The sequence below is a fragment of the Ochotona princeps genome, chromosome 2 (assembly GCF_030435755.1).
Source record: "Ochotona princeps isolate mOchPri1 chromosome 2, mOchPri1.hap1, whole genome shotgun sequence".
NCBI classification, from domain to species: Eukaryota; Metazoa; Chordata; class Mammalia; order Lagomorpha; family Ochotonidae; genus Ochotona; species Ochotona princeps.
The window spans coordinates 38,759,426-38,771,802 of record NC_080833.1 but is presented as its reverse complement, the minus strand read 5'-3'; the positions used below and the strand labels follow the sequence as shown (position 1 = coordinate 38,771,802).

Here is a 12,377-nt window from a genome sequence, read left to right as displayed (position 1 = left end):
CCGGGGGACTTCACTGCCGTGCGGGAAGCGGGTGACTCCAGGAGGCCAGACCAGTTAAAAAGGCCCGCGGGTCCCCTTTGTCTTGTAGGTTTGGGCGACTCTCCCGCGCTGTCAGTCTGTCTGCGGGCTGTCCTCTTTGTGTTCTCTCTGCTCTGGCACTTTCCCTTCCTCTCCCTTCTTCTCCCCTCCTGCTTACAGTGGCATTTCTTTTCCCTCTCACCTTCTGGCTACCTATCTCTTCCAGTTCCTGCCTTTCTGTCTCAAGTTTCTCAAGGTGTTCAGCCCTCTGCCTCCAGGACCCTTGCCATCTCCTTGGAGTGAGGAGTTTCAGTCGCTCTAGGTCCCTTGGCTGATCGTGGCTCTGCTGTCACTGGGCAGGACAAGGAGGAGGCCTTGAACCTCAGGGCACTGGGTGCCACCATCCTGCCCTCTCCCTTGGCAGCCCTTGGCCTTAACTCCCTTTCTGAATCTCCCAGAAGGCTCCCTGAGTGTGATGGGGGACCAACCTAGAGTTTCTAGATCAGGTTAAGACCAGACCTGGCATCCGCGCTGTCACAGGACTCTGAGCCACAAGTAGGACAGGTGACCTCATTCCTGTCAGACAGATGAGGATCCCTAGGTTCAGCAGGTGAGAAGACAAGACCCGCCCATCAGCCTGCTACACATGTGTTCCTCCTGCTGTGCCAAGGCACTTTTCCCTTCATATAAAGAACACGGCTGGGTCTCTCCCCAAGCTGGTTCTAAGAGGCTTGGGCTCACACACGCAGAGAAAAGTGTCCTCCTCCCCTTTGGAGACCTGCTGGGAAGTACCCTAGGATCCACCTGCCAGCTACCTGGAAGAGAGCCCCGAAGGTGAGAATGGCAATGAAGGCATTGCTAGTGTTTTCTTGTGTGGGGACTTTTCTGGGTTTTGTTCTGTGTTTGTTGTGTTGGGTTCCTTTGCTTTTTCCCCCCTTGTTCAGCCTAAAAGAGGAAGCCAGTGCACCTATCATAGTGATTTGCCCAGGGTCTTGTGGCAAGTTAGCAGTGCATGAGCGCTCAGCTGCATGGCTCCAATTCCTTGCCACTACTTCAGCTTGCAGGAGTCTAGTGGAAGAACTGGAGACTGATGAAGAGCACCCTGGGGCCCTTTCCTTGCTTCCTTCCTGACAAGCTAATGAAGGGGTGTGGAGGGCAGCGCCTCTGAGGACCCAGAAGATCTGAGCGAGGAGAGATGGGTGTCAGAGAATGGAACGGTTTGTAGTTTATTAGGTTTTATCTTGTTTGCTTGCTTTTAATTGCCTAGGGGAGGGACTGGGAAATTATTCCCCAAGAGGAGCGCCTTGAGAGCCCCATAACCAGGTGGTAACCCTACCCTTCTTTTGGCTACAAGAAAAGAAAGCATGCCTCTTAAAGCTGCATCTCCTCCCCAGACTTGGAGGGTCCTAGGAGAGGGAATGTGATGTGTGTGGTGGCTGTTTTCCTCCTTCAGAGGTTGTCCAGCCATCTACCCGCCCATTCACTCAGCAAACTCAGGCACTGCAAAGAGGTCTCCTAGGCAGCTGGCAGCCCCCACCAGCTCTGTTCTTCAAGTCCTCAGAAACTGCATTAGCTTTTGGCCTGAGAAGCATGCATTTCAACCTTACTGACTACTCATCCTTCAAGTTGGGGTGTTGGTGAGTCTCTGAGGCGATTAAAAAAAAAGAAGAAGAAATTTAAAATCCAGGCAGCATCTGGAAATTGGCAGAACAGATAGAGACAAGCAGGGTGGTGTCAGTTTGAGCAAAGTGAGTTGAGAAGTACTTCTTCCCACCTCCTTGCAGTGTCCTCCTACCCCCTTGGTAGATGAAAGCTGAAAACAGACAGCTTGAGGTTGGACAGGCCACATTAGTAATTGCAGTCAGCTGGTTAATTCTTAAAGTCACATGACTTGATTTGAAAAGGACAGGTTGAGCTTGGGAAGTCACTTATCCTGGAAGAACTCTCCTGTGTGTCTCAAAAGCCATCTTGACTTCAGCTGGGTGGCCCTGAGAGCATTGCTTACAGCAATCTCGTCTCAAGGAGCGCATCTGGCATCTCCTGAATTTCAGCATCCCCACACAGGTAGCACCTGGCATGAGGGGGCCGCCTCTGATGAGGAGCACCAATGGCTTCGTGTTGGTGCGGAGCCGTTAGTTCATCGATCCAACGCCAGTTCATGGTTTCAGAGAGGGTATCTGGGCTGCGGTTCGGCTTTCAGTGGTTACTTTCCTAGTTTTTCTTGGGCTTGCACAAAGCTCCTTATATCCAGGAAATATCAATGCCAGCTACTGCAGCATGTGGTGCCTTACTTACCCCATAGCTCCAGCAAATGTGAGACCCTAGTAAATGGCCCCTTTCTTAACAAGCTGCAATGGCAGCACAAGGAACTACCACATCGCCCCCTTTTTTGGGCAAGTCTTACCTGCTTGTGCACCATCTCTGTGTGGCCCATTGTAGGTGTGGTTGTGATTTGAGATTTACGGGTGAGACTATTAAGGCTGAGAGATTTCCCTGTAGTTACACAACTAATGAATGGTTTGAACACAGCTCCTCCAGTGCCAGGCTCCCGCTTGGCAGTCTTTTTTTTCTTTTTTCCTTTTTTTAAAAAAATTTATTTACTTATTTGTTTATCTTGGAAAGGCAGATTTTACAGAAAGAAGGAGAGACTAAGGTCTTCTGTCTGCTGGTTCGCTCCCTAAGCTGCCACAATGACTGGCACTGAATCAGTTCGAAGCCAGGGTCCAGAAGCTTCCTTCAGGTCTCCCACATGGGTATAGGGTCCCAAGGCTTTGGGTCATCTTCTACTGCTTTTACAGGCCACAAGCAGGGAGATGGATGGAAAGTGGAGCAGCTGGAACACGATCCGGTGTCTATATGGGATCCCAGCAATTGAAGAGGGAGTATTAGCCAACCAAGCCACCGTGCCATGTCTGGTAGTTTCTTTCTAAAGTAGTCAGTATTCCCATCAGCCGCACAGCTTGGTATAGAAAGAGTGGAAGGAAATGATGACACTTTTCATAAGGCTTATGGCTCAAGGCAAGTTTTCAAGCTGGAGAACAATGTTAGCTACTGAGTTTTCAAATCTGTTCTGTTCTTGCTTTTCATCAATTATCAAGCTCCCTCCAACAGAGGCAGCCCTAGCCAGTCGGTTACCATTTGCTTAAGGAAATCTACTCAAAGGGTGTCCATCTCCCATAGAGGACCCACATAATTCAAGGCTTGCCTCACCTTTCACTTTGTTGTCTCCTTACTCATTTGTTTGACAAGCAGATAGTGAAATAGAACTGTCCATTTGAAGGGTTCACTATTAGGGATCAAGATTGAATTTTGATTTTTAGGGGACCAAAAGTGGCTTCTCTAGGCTTAAAAACCTTAAGATTCCATGTCATTCTATCTAAACATCTATGCTATATTATGGTTGTTTGGGTGCACTAAACTGCCTGTGAGGTCAAATGTCCCCTTACTGCTTCTGACAAGGATGTGACAGTCCCTGTGCTGTAATAAGTGGATACATCAGTGTCCCACTGTACCTGAAGTCTTGTGGTTAAAATGACAGCATGATCCAGGAGAGACAGGGTTATGTTTGGGGTACTGCTATTTATGGGTTTCTGCAGGGGCCATGTTGATGAGGAAGAAGTGAGCACCATCCTTAGCGAGTGTGTAGATTGGAGAAGCCAAGTACCAAGGAAGCACAGAGATGGGCCCAGTTGTAGAAAGGCTTTGAAGTTCCTCTTTTAAGCTTTTCTTTTCCAGTTCCATTAACATTGACTGCATTCAGGTCGGCTTCACTTCTCACTCCTCTAAACCAACACAGCAGCCTTGCAATTGATCAGCTCATCTCCCTGCTCTATTTTCCAAATTGCTTTCAGGATCACCTTGTAAAACACAGTCTCAGTCAATCAGTCACTCTCTTTAGCACCTGTTACAGCTCCTTATCCCCTACTGAATAAAACCTCAGCTGCTTAGTGTGGCGTTCACAGCCCCCCAGAGCCACGTCCCACCATCAGTCCCAGCCCCCCAGCTCCACCTTACTTCAGCTTCACCTCCTCTTCCCTCTTCCCCTAAACCTGTGGTGTGCCTTGCTTGCTATTATGTGAACACACACTCATACACCCCTGTCTGACATGGGACTTCTGCCCAGGCAGAATTCACCTTCTGGTGGGAAAAACAGACATGTGCAGGTTTTTGTTGTCAAGCCTGCTGGGGCCATAATGGAACAGTAGACAAAATAAACTGGGAAAAGCCTGCCTCAGAGCCACTCATGTCTCTGCTTTCTCCAGCTGAGACCTTCCCATACTCACAGCCTTCTTTTCACCTTGCTTATTCTGTCTCATCAGCCTGAGCACTTGTGTCTTAATTTTGGTTGCTCCTGAGTGTACCTCTCTTCGTGCCAGGCAGTGAACTCTGTTAGACCAGGGCCTGCCTCCCATTTCTCTGCACCCACAGTGCCAAGCATGGTCAGCATTGGACAACTGTGTTAATACAGAGTTTCAGGAAGTCAGGTGCATTTTTATGCAAAAGGATAGTAAGGCATAGAGGATGGGCAGGAGCATTTGTGGCAACCACTTGTTTATGCAACCCGAAACCTGCAGCAGGATTTTGGGGTTTCATTCAACTTTGTTTATCTGGAAGAAGTCAACATTCCTTATCACTCCCTTGACTGTAAGAATCCCCACACTTGGGGAGAAATCGCTTCCAAAGCCACTTTCTTCTTGCGTTGGTAATTTTAGCTTGTTCAGGGCTCAGGTCCCAGCTTGGCATTGTCAGTCCAAATAGATCACTTGCTCCAGAAATGCCTTGGAACTTCTACAAAGTTAGAAGCAAAGCAGGGGACTAGCCTATTTCATATGCAAAGATTGTTGCGTGTCATCAGTGGGTGACTGCCAACAAAAGCAAAAACTTTTAATTTAGGCTTTGACATGTTCTGCTGATATGCATTGGAGCAAAGACTGGAACTTGCCTGCTGTCATCTGCTTGCAGATTCTCCTGGAATGTTATCCACTGGCGATTCAGTCTGCTAGGATTAAGAGAGCCACAGATTTGTTAGTTGTGTGCTTCAGAGTTCTGGTCTGCAGATTGAAAGAACTGTCCTGAGTGGAAGCCTGGCTTTTTTCCTGTGATGTTTCTCATTCAAGTACACACAGTTCTTTGTTTGTTTTTAAAAACAGCCCCCCCCCCCAAAAAAAAAGTGAAATTCAGATTGAGGTTTCCGGCTGCAAAACCAGTTTTCTTTCTAGGTATGCCTGACATCTTTGTCTTACAAGCTCCATAGGAACAAAAGCTCTATGCAACCTTGTTACCAGGAAGATATAACTGCTGCAGGTTTCCTTTGGTTGGTTTAAATTCTGCAAGTATTGAGTGATATTAGGTCAGCAGCCTCACGTTGGAGGAGTCGGTGTTGAGATTTTCTTTCTGTTTTTTTCACCCACCAAATTCTTAGTGCTTACTGGCTTCCACTCTCAGTGCATATCCTTTTTTTTTTTTAAGATTTATTTTTATTGGAAAGTCAAATTTACAGAGAGGAGATACAGAAAGAAAGATCTTCCATCCATTGATTTACTCCCCAATGGCCCAAACTGAGCCAATCTGAAGCCAGGAGCTTCTTCTGGGTCTCTCACACAGGTACAGGGTCCCAAGACCTTGGGCCATCCTCTACTGCTTTCCCTGGCCACCGGCAGGGAGCTAGATGGGAAGTGGGGCAGCCAGGACACAAACCAGTGCCCTTATGGGATCCCAGCACATGCAAGGTGAGGACTTCAGCCACTAGGCTACCACAGTGTAACCTAGGTGGTGGAGGTGATGAAACAGAGGGATTAAAGAAGAACTCATGAAACTTAGTGAAGGGTTATGATCCTGTGTATGACAATGATGTGATTATCTGGATCTTTTTTCTCCTGGGGTTGTGTGGGGCAGTGGGGGAGGTACAGCAAAAGGGGAAATGGTGAGTTTAGTATGGGACATGTTGTGGATACCAGGAGAGTAAGTGGGCATGGGGTCCAAAGGTCAGAAGAGCCCTCCAGAATGACAATACTAATTGGGAAGTTGTTAGCTATGGAACAGGTGACATCAGAGTGGGAGAAGGTGCAGAAAGAAAGGGGTGTGTAGAGCAGGATCTTTAGAACACCAGCTTTCAAAAAGTTTCAAGGTGCATTTGAGGAAAAACCCCAGAAAGTGAGTGGGAACAAACAGTGAGATGGAGGAAGAATCCAAGGATGACCAGCAAAGAAGTCCTTCAGATCAAGCAAGGAGAAAAGTCTTTGGGTCCCAGATAGAAGGGTTTGTTTTGTTTTGTTTTAATTTCAGAGCAACTGCCTTTTCCTCAGAGCTCACTGGTGAGAGACAGGATAGGTAAGCTAAGCGTGTGAGCAGGAGGTTGTAGACAGGAACCAGAGCTGCCTATGGAGCCCACACTCTGATATGGGATGTGCTGCAGACACTTAGGGACTGAATCAGCAGATGGGAATTTTCTCTCTCTCTCTCTCTCCTTCTCTGCCGCTAATAAAATAAATATATCTTTAAAATATCCTAATATAACAGGGAAAAAGGGTTTACATGGATGGTATTTTGGCAGTTTCCAATTTCTACTTTTTTGCTTCATGGAGGAATGGTCGGACTCATGTTTTTGGCATCCAGTAAGCAAAATAAGGGCCAGAAAACAAGCTCCATTGTGGATGGTGGGGCAAGAATGGAGTGAGTAGATGAGTGTTGACAGAAAAGACTTATAGCTTGGTGCTACACTTTCATTCCTGGAAGTCGCAAAAAGATTAGGGATAGTTTAGAAGGGATGCTCCTTTATTTTAGGAAAGTTTGATTAGATGACTTGTAGATTCCTTAAATACCAAGGAGGAATGGTAGATGAAATAGAAAGGACTTTAAAGCCAAATAGTTTGGGTTCAGATTGTGACTCTACTAGTTGCAAGCTGAGTGACCTTGGGGTGATTGCTTCAGATCTTTTTGAGTTCCAGGTCCTTGTATATATCACAGATATTAATCACACATTTGTCAGCTATGTTATTTAGCAATGTAACATGGAAGTTTCTGGCAGGTGGTCATGGAATATAGACAGTTGCTAGGAACTATGGGGAGCTTATAGTTGCTAAGAGAACAGCTTAATTGTCTGTGAGTACTGTTCTTTGTGGAAAGGAGCAATTTACCTGTAAGGAGCAAACAAATATTTAACCTGTGTATTTCTCTAAATCCTCCTGGGGCTTGACCCCATCATGAAAGTCTTGCCCTTTTTCCACCATGTTTTACCCATCAATGACCCTATACTGGGTCAGTTTACATCTTGGTAGCATCCCTAGTGAACACATAAAGGCAGCTGGACAAAGGACCTAGCTTAACTGAGTCTGTAATTTTGGTTGTGCCCCAGCCTTGTGCCAGAAACAACAAGGCGGTGGGACTGAAAACTCAGAGAACTGTCTGGCAATCCCCCCTCTCCCCAGTGGATGGCCTCAGTAGGGCATTTCTTCAGACAGGCCTGGAGGAAAGAGTTCTTACTTCTTACCCTATATTGTTCAAATGAGAATGAGACTAGCCGTCTGTGGCTGGCTTGCCACACAGCTAGAAGGACCTGTTGGGATTTTCAAGCCTTACAGTCTGTTTTAAAGAAAACGAGAGAAGACCAACCTCCCAGTGTATTATTGAGAGCACCAGGCCTGCATCCCCTGAAGATGATCGGTCACCCAGTGCATTAGTGAACTCGCCTTTCTCCCCCTACAGCGCCCTGATTTCTCCCTGCTGCATCACAGCAGAGACTATTTGTTTTCTTGTCTAGAAACAATTCCTGGAACTTGAGAATTTTGTCCACCTTGCATTTTATAAACATCATAGGCCAGAGAATACAAAGTGTTGTCTTTTCTGTGACATGTCTTTTTAATGCAACATAAGACTTTACAAAGGTTTTATATGGATGAAAAACAAAAATCTTTAAACTTGAATATAGATACTTATAAACTAAGATAAACCTTTGTGAAACATTTTAAATTTAGCTTTTCAGAATTTCATCCTAGCTAACAAACCCACCTCCAACTAAGCTCTCTGATATTGGGTCATTTTAATTATCCAACCAGATTATGTGTAAAAGAGTTTTCTCCTGTTTTAACAAGCACAAAGTCATCAGAGGCATCTTCACTTCTGAAGTCAAGCTTGTATTGGGTTCCCTGTCCACCTGCCTCAAACACCAATTACTTCTTTAAAAAAAAAAAAGATTTATTTATTTTTATCACAAAGTCAGATATATAGAGAGGAGGAGAGAGAGAGAGAGGAAGATCTTCCATCCGATGATTCACTCCCCAGGAGCCAGGAACCTCCTCCAGGTCTCCCACACGGGTGCAGGATCCCAAAGCATTTGGGACGTCCTCCCCAAATGCGACTGCTTTCCCAGGCCGCAAGCAGGGAGCTGGATGAGAAGTGGAGCTGCCGGGATTAGAACTGGCGCCCATATGGGATCCTGGCGTGTTCAAGGAGAGGACTTTAGCCGCTAGGCCACACTGCCGGGCCCCACCAATTACTTCTTAACTGTGCTGCATTTTCCCCCAATGATAACTTTAATCAGTTAGACATAAGCACCAGTTTCTGTCATATTTCTAAAGAACAACTCTTTGCCCAATTTTCATAAGAAAGCTCTTGATAGTTTATAATTCTGTTTAGGCTCAGTTAGAGCCAGGTGGAGTTAATAAGCTTTGTATTTCAGAAGTTTGGCACAAGACCTATTAACATAGTGTTTAATTCTATTTGTGATCTCATTGCATTGTTCTAGACTGTGGACAGAGTCTCAGGAGAAGGACCACTGTACTGGAAGTTACATCAACTCAGCCATCCATTTAGATGTTTTAGTTCATTTTGTACCTCTTCCTTCAGTTGACTACGTTACAGCAACTTTATAATGTTTCTGTTGTTTCCATAGGATAATTATCCAATGAAAGTGTCAAGCAGATTTCATTTGAAATTCTGGCTCTGACAACCATATTTATGTCTTAGGAAAGCTGCCTCACTTCTTTGAGCTGCAAGTTCTACTGCAGTGGAATTTTTATGGGAATTAAATATAGTGATGTCTGTAAGGAATTTAGCATGGATACTGGCATTCAGTAGGTGCTTGGTCAGGGTTTGTTGAAGGAAGAAATGCAATTCACTGACATTCTAGTAGCTAGAAAGGGGAAGAGAGATAATACTCAAATCCTTGGTAGTTTGTCTGCCTGAAGGTAAGTGGGGGGAATCAGAATCAGTAAAGCTTTTCAGAGGCCATACATTTGTTTCTGTTTACACTAAAGCTGATTAATAGGTCTCAAACTGGGAACAGTTGCAAACGCAATTGCAAATGAAGAGCTTTTTTTTTCATTCCCAATCCACTGCCAGTTTCTTCTGTGGTTTCCTGCAATTCGTAGGTGGAAGCATATTAGAAAGTCACATTAAAGTGCCACATGAAGTATTTGCTGTCTTAGGTGATCCGCACCACCATTCACCTTCATTAATGTGACCAGTTGAGAGTTATAGCTTCTTGTCACCTCATGTTCAGTCTCCTCCTCACATCTCATCCATCTTGCTTGCCACTGGCACATTCATCTTCCTAAAACATCTCTTTCATCATGTCTCAGTTTGTGTCACAAACCTGCAGAGGCTCTCTGTGCTGTGGGACGGAAGCCAAACCCAGAATGAGCATGGGAGCCTAACAGCCCTTCAGTCTAACTGAACAGCTCTAGTAAGAGAGACACTGTGCTTGATGCCTGTGCTTGGTGCTTTACATACATCTCTGAAAACTGATTTGTTATCTCCACTTTACTAATAACCCAAATTTGGGCAGTTTAAGTAGATTGTCCAAGTTCCTTCGCACAGTGTTGGAGTAGAGCCAGAATCCCAAACCAGCATCAGCTGATTTCAAAGGAGAGGACTGTTTTTATTAGGAAGTGGGCCTGCTTCTTCCATCTGTTTCTTCCACACTCTGTGATGGCATTCGATGTTCAGTAGTCTTCTGCGGGTTAGATAGGAATGTGACTCATCTACTTTAAGCTGGGAATTACGTTTAGGAAGCCGTAGAAGACCAGAGGTTTGCCAAGTGTGAACCTGTGTCTCTCAGGAAGTCAGAACTTGTATTCTGGTCAGAGTTCTAGTCATGTGGTGGGTTGTAGGGCCCACCACACAAGGACTGCTTAGCATAATGCTTAGCCCCAAAAAAGGACTCGGTAGATGTTCATTGCCTACAGAAAAGAAAGCGAGGGCATTTCTTCCTGCACCCTAACCCAGGGCATATGAGTCCAGGAGAATACTGATGAACATTAGAATGAAGCTAAGAAGAAGTTGGCATTCGAAGAAGGCTGTTCATTTCCATGGCCAAGCATAGAGGCAGCCAGGACTCAGGTCAGGAAGTGTATACCTCAAGGTGCCTCCTGCTTCTGGCTGTTTCCTGAAGTCCTCTGTTTCAGAGCTTGCTGGACTGTTCAACCTACATTGACACAGAAGCCAGGCAAGCCCTGAAGCTGGGCTCTGTTAGTTTCTGTTGTGCCTGAAGACGGTCACTGCTCTCAGTGCAGACTCCCTGAGGACAGAGTGGTCCGGCAGGAGAGCAGGAGTCAGGTGTGTTTCTGGCTTGGGTATCAGGTTAGAGAGTTTGGGCTGTTAGGAAAACTACTGCTGTGAGCATTAGTGTACGAGTGTTCATTTGTACATACAATTTTGGTTCCCTTGTTCACCTACAAGTGGAATTACTGAGGTGGGCAGTAACTCTGTGTTTAACTTTTTGAGAACTTGCCAAACTGCTTTCCACAGTGGCCACCCTATTTTACATTCCCGCCCAGAAGGTATGAGAGTAACAGTTTCTCCACATCCTCCCCAACGCTTGCTGTGTTCCTTGTTTTCCATTGTAGCCATCCCAGTGGATGCAAAGTGGTATCTTGTGTTAGTTTTATTTGCATTTCCCTAATGACTGATGATGTTGAGCATGTTTCCATATGCCAATTGGTATAACCTGATTTCATCATTCTTTCATTAAATATTTCTTGATGTTAAGTCCCTGTCGTATGGCTAATCTTGCGGTAGGGGCCATGCCCTTGGGTTACTTGTGCTGCGGTTGGGGAAGGGAGACATAAGCAGATAACTGCAACATAGTAAGATAAACGATTACAGAAAAGGGAGGCGCACTGTGTAAAGGGACCTTTGAGGAGAAGAGATCAGTGGAGGCTGAGTGATTTGTTAAGCAGAGGAGGAATTTGGCGGGGCAGGGCATTCTAGTGAGATTGAAGAGCATGGAGTCTGAAGACAGTGGAATTGGAGGCAGAGTGCGAGTAGCCCCAGCCCATCTCAAGCCAGACAGCTGGGTAGATCTCCACTTCAATCAAGTCTGCCCCAGATGCAGCCAGCAGCCAGTTCCTGCTCAGTTGTTTTCATCCATGGTGTGTTTGCTTGCACGATTGTCTGTTGTTTTCAAGCTGATTTGATCCCCCACTTAAGGTGTACTAGGCTCTATTTCTACAGAAAGAGAAAAAAAGGCACTGAATGACATAACAGTCTTCCAGACCAGTCACCCTATGAACTGGCAGAACTTGACTTAGAATCCAGGCTATTTCACTCTCCACACCTGCAGACTTAACCTCAACTCTTGTTACGCTTGGCATGTGAGACCATTTATTCTGTAGCCTCAACCACCTCATCTTCATTTCTCAACCTCTTCCTTCAGCCCGTAGCTGAGCCTTTTTTTCCAACTCCTCAGTCTAAATATTTTCTGAACCTCCTTGTTATAGCTTCTGTTCTCCCCACCTTCTGTTTGTGTCTTCCACATTTTTATTATTCTTAATAATGACCATGCTTTTGTGAGCACCTACTGTTCAAGTGCCATTTATTGTGTTCAAGTTGATCATCTACATATTAGTCTGGCAATGTAAATAGGAATAATTTATTTCCAGTCATAAAATAAGAAATAAGCTAAAAGAATTGAAGCAGTTTTCTCCAGGGCACCCCAGCAAATAAGAAACTTGGGGGTCAGCACCATGGTGTAGTGTGTTAGGGTGTAGAGAGTTAAGCTGCCACCCTCAGTGCTGGTGTTCCAAATGGGTGCTGGTTCATATCCCAGCTGCTCCACTTCCAATCCAGCTCTCTGCTGATGCACCGGGGAATGCAGGCACAAGTCCCTGCACCCATATGAAAGACCTGGAAGAAGCTCCTGGCTCTTACATTTGGACTGCACCAGCCCCAGCCATTGCAACTCTTTGGGGGAGTGAACCAACAGATGAAAGAGTACTCTCTCTCTCCCCGCCCCCTCCTCCTTCCGGCACCTATATCTGCTTTTCAATCAAAGAAAAAGACATTATTAAAGAAAAAAAAGCTATTCCTCTATTAGCTGAGCTAAGTCTATAAAAATTTTAAGGAAAAGCTGACAAAAAGAA

At 45.5% G+C, this 12,377-nt stretch overlaps 1 protein-coding gene across 3 annotated transcripts in view; it reads left to right on the top strand.

The window, feature by feature from the left end:
- The window catches only part of BEND5 (BEN domain containing 5), a 1,156,480-nt gene that overhangs the window by 960,161 nt on the left and 183,942 nt on the right, over positions 1-12,377 (top strand). The gene's annotated exons all lie outside the window — the stretch shown is intronic.